The sequence below is a fragment of the Phalaenopsis equestris genome, unplaced genomic scaffold (assembly GCF_001263595.1).
Source record: "Phalaenopsis equestris unplaced genomic scaffold, ASM126359v1 Scaffold000504, whole genome shotgun sequence".
In the NCBI taxonomy this organism is placed as follows: Eukaryota; Viridiplantae; Streptophyta; class Magnoliopsida; order Asparagales; family Orchidaceae; genus Phalaenopsis; species Phalaenopsis equestris.
In genome coordinates this window covers 167,103-172,077 of record NW_018164944.1, presented here as the reverse complement: position 1 = coordinate 172,077, position 4,975 = coordinate 167,103, and positions in this window count along the sequence as shown.

Here is a 4,975-nt window from a genome sequence, read left to right as displayed (position 1 = left end):
AAGCTCGAGTAAATTTGGAAGATTTACTTTTATACGACTTAATTCCTATGTATTTATATAGTCAACATCTAAAATTCAATCTTTACATATATATATGACACTTTTTTAGACATGAAAATGTGTACTTTACTTTCAAGAAAATGTCTACTTCACTTTTAAAATTTAAAATAACTATATTTTAGATATAATATAAAAATATGGGTGGTATAAATGTAAAAAAATAAGTAAAATTTAGATGTAGATGTTTAAATAAATAAGAAATGGGTGGTATACCACGTACAATCATCAATAATGGTTACACAGAAAGTTGAAGAATGTTGGGAGTGGAGTTGTATGCATGCATACTTTTAGTACAATAATGTTGTAAACTATTGTACACATCTGTACAATATTGTACAAAAGTCTGCATGCATATGTATTCACTAGTTTTTTGCCATTTGAGTTAAGTTAGGAGAAATGAGACAAGTGTTGTGGTTGGAAGACAAGAGGGAGAGGAGAGGGGGGATGATGGTGGGGTGGGGGGTGTAAGGAAATGAGGGAGTTGGAAAAAGTATTATTGATGTGGTGTGGTTGTAAGTTATTAGGTGAGGTTTCTAATTTGGTAAAGTGAGAACTTTAGTTCGCTACAAAGTTTTTGTTTTATTAATCCTTTATTCTCTTTCTATTCATTTCATGCAAACTTTTAATTGGGATGAAACTCGACAAAAGTTATGTATATGTTTTTAAAGGAATAATGTTGAATTTTGATTTGTCTCAGAATCACACCTAATAAATGAAAGTGTAAGACATGAGAGAGAGAGGGGGGATTGAGATGGAAGTACACAGTGATGAAAAGTAATACAAATTATTGATTAGTCATTTCATATGAAATGATCGATCTATTTATAGGGAGGGGGTACAATATATAAAACTACATGTCTGATCATAATTTAATGGGCGCGTTAAAAGTTATTTTAGGTGTTTTACATATAAAATTATTTGGTTCGATTATCCTATTATTTGGTTGGCTGAAATTAGTCGGTCTTGGTTAGGCTAGTCTTGTTTTTCTGTTGGTGTTGAATCGAGGTTGTTGATCAACCTTTAATGGTCTTCAGGTTAGCAAGACTTGACTCGATCAGCTTAGCTTCAATGACCTGCTTTTATAATCTAGTTGCCAACTGTTGATCCCTTGATAAGGAACTCGTATTGCCAAAGCAAGGCTAGACTGTCAGGCAGAGGATTAATTACCATAATCTAATAGTTAATTCACTCTTTGATGAGACGATCCTTCATGTTGTGATCTGTGATTATGCCATGACCAATTCTCGGACTCGGATGAGCAATCTCAAGAGCATCTATGAGATAACTGGTAATGGTGAATTCTTCACTTGAGTCAAGTTGTGAAGAGAGACGGGTTGATGCTTCTACTTAACTCAATTACCCTTGTTCTTTAGTTTAGATGACTTACATTCGATTGGCTTTTAGCCCTAGTTCATTGGGGTTACACTTCCTCAAACAGGACTTTTGGCATTATGTTGGTTAACCCTTAGCCTTCTGCTAGTGAACTCTTAGTCATTAATTGATGGACCTTTGGTCTTCCACCGGTGGACCCTTGGTCTTCCACTGGTGGACCCTTGGTCTTCCGCCAGTGGGCTTTTGGTCTTTCATCTGTGGTCACTTCTTGGTTGTGCTTTTTTGTACTTTATGCCTATTGGATTTTCTCATGATTTTCACAAATGTATATTTAATGTACATATTTTAGTTCTCCACTTCTCTTAATTCTTGAAAGTAAAAGTTGTGATGAGAATAAACGAATTAAATGCAAAAGTAGATTCATTTATTTCATAATCAGAGCATTTAACAACTGCATTCTCTGGATTTCTATGCCCATGGCCCTTCTAAATAAGGCATGATTGACACATTTGTTGTCACATTTTTTTTTTTACATCTGTGAGCTCTAATCGATCGGTTCTTAAAATTTCTACATAGTCAGTGCTTAGAAGTGTTAGAACAATGCTCCTAGTGTTGAGAGGATGAGGAGAGTTATTTGAATGCTTGCATTGTGGGTCCATCGCGAGGCAAGCAAAACTAGGCGAGGAGAAGAGGCATGAGGGGAACATGGAACCCTATGCATAAAAAAGGCTATAAGACAAGGTTCATAATAAGAAACCAACTTCCAAGAATCAAGAGCCAGTCCAACTGACAGACTAAGTGGGGTCGTCCGACTCACTTCAAGGTCTTCAGTGAGAGAAGGATCGAGCGGATGATGGAAATAAGCTGGACAACCAGGCTACAAATCTGTCGACCCAATAGAACTTCAGTGGCCTATAACCAGTCGGCTGATCCTCCTGTGTGGGAAACCATTGGAGTCCATTTTTTCAGGGGAAAAAAACTGCTTGTGCAATGTCACCAACTAAGGAAAGGAAGGCTATAACTACTTCATCACCGCCTTGTGGTGGACTGAGATGGATCAACTGCTTGGTATGAGAAGGCTCAGTCTTCATGGTTAGGAAATTTTTCTTCATGTTTATTGATGCTTATTTTTTTATTCAGAAGAGGCGATCTGAATCATCAGCTTCTCATTTCACTGATGGGGGATTATGGTCAAATTCTGATTTCAGGACTAGTTCATATAACCAGTCGGCTCATCCTCCTGTGCGGGAAATCATTGGAGTCCATTTTTTCAAAGGAAAAAAACTGCTTGTGCAATGTCACCAACTAAGGAAAGGAAGGCTATAACTACTTCATCACCGCCTTGTGGTGGACTGAGATGGATCAACTGCTTGGTATGAGAAGGCTCAATCTACATGGTTAGGATCTTCATGGTTAGGAAAGTTTTCTTCATGTTTACTGATGTTTATTTTTTGATTTAAAAGAGGCAATCTGAATCATCAACTTCTCATTTCACTGATGGGGGATTATGGTCAAATTTTGATTTCAGGACTGGTTCAGATGACTCTGGCGCTGGCCTAGAGCAAGGAAAACATGCTAAACTACCTGAATAGACCCCTTGCGACCTACAGAGATGTGACTGACTGAGGAAGGATCTCTCCTAGTTTACTGGCTTTTCAGTTGGAGAACATTGAGGACTTATATGCCCGGTTCTCTGGAATGTAGAGGGAGGAGCTGGCGGTGCTTTGGTGGGAGCTGAAAAATGTTTGTAAAACTTGTTTGATGCTATGAATCTAAACAAAAGGTGATTGTGTTGATATGTTTAAGTTTGGTGGTGAGGTTATGTACAAGAAGTTACTTTGGTGAGGACTTATCCCGACCCAAGTAACAAGGAAACCACTTCTACAATATTTTCTGTAATAAAATTATGAGTTATTATTTTTTTTAAATGAAATATAATTTTTAGAACTATTTCTCTATAATATTGTGTTGATCTAATGTACTTTTCAAAATCAAGTTACATTTTTAACAGTTGTTTTGCTTCCCTTGATGCATTATATATAAGGGTGAGTGGTTAGAGATGCTTATTTTGCTTCTCTTGCTTGGTTTCTCAACTTTTCCTTATTTTCATTCAGATGGATCCCAGTACTTGCCCCTTCTCTTTGGGTCAACTCCAGCGTCATACATGTCAGTCCTGTCACCCGAAAGGTTTCTCTGCTCCAAGAGACCTGCATCTTTTATGATTCAGTTCTACATCAAGTCGTCGATGGGTATGACTGAGTGACCAACCTATTCGGGGGAGATCTCGTTTTCTTATAAAGATAAACTCCGATGGGGCATCTGACTTCTTTTTTGCCATGAGTTGTGTTCAATTTTCAACCATTATGAAGTGCTTCTGGCTCAAATCAAGCCAAAATTTGATAGCACTCATCATGATCTACATCATCTAATACAAGCAAGCTTGGGTTCCATGTCAGCTGGAGCTGTTCACCTACGCTTTGATAGATACTTTTAATTCAGTTCGGTTGGAATGTTCCAACTACTGGGACCTGAAAACAAAATCAAATATTGGAAGTTCTGATTCTTCCTTGGTTCTTTCTTCAGCATCTAGGAAATACAGATTATCTTGAACAAAGGCATTTATAAAAAAAAATTTTATTCTACTTCAAACCTGATGTGAGGCCGAAGAAGTGGAGGGGAGGCTATTGTCAATGAATCAATACACTATTGGCAGGTTGTCAACCAAATTTTGGATTTGGATACGTTTGGCTCCATGATTACAGCAATATGTAAGGAGTCAGACACCCAAGAGGTCCAGCAATAGGTAGATGAGGCTACTCAAGTTTCTCGAAGAAACCACATAGGCAAGCCACCCGCCATGAGGCTATAACAGTGGAGAGCCAAAAGATGTCCATTGCTCATGCTGGCAAAAGGAATGTTGGTACGAATTTCATATACTCTATCTCTAAAACCTTTGTGTTGATCCAACTAGTTTCAACAATAGAGCTAATACTAATTGAGTGAAAGGCTAAGACATGTTGTCCCGAAAAGGCTGATTGTCTTCATATCATAATTTACAGGAAGGACGGAGTCTTTCCTCGGTCTCCATCTATCATCTCTTGGGCCCTCCTGGCTAATTCTGCCTTGGAGGATGTAGGAGTGGAGTTTTAAGACAAAATCTTCTTAAAAAATAACAACCTACATTATCTCATATTCATTGAGACCGACCATACATGATTTTAAAATCGTTTAGGTGATTTAGATGGAAGTCATTTCCAGGCAGAGTTATAATTCCATTGCATATTTATTGTGTTTTCCTTTCCATTACACTAGGTTTATGTTGTTTCATTTCATTCGATAAACATCGTCTTTAATTTTAGCATTTTGAGGTCGTTTGTCTAGTTACGAAATAAATCATCACCCTATAAGGCTTCCTCATGATCATATATCATGTGATATAAGTCCTAAATTTCTAATAAAATGACAAGATTGAAACATCAAATAATTTTTTTTCAAACTAATAAAGTGACAAGATTGAAACATCAAATAATTTTTTTTCAAAATATATAATGTCAAATAATAGGTTAGTTGAGATGTCACTAAG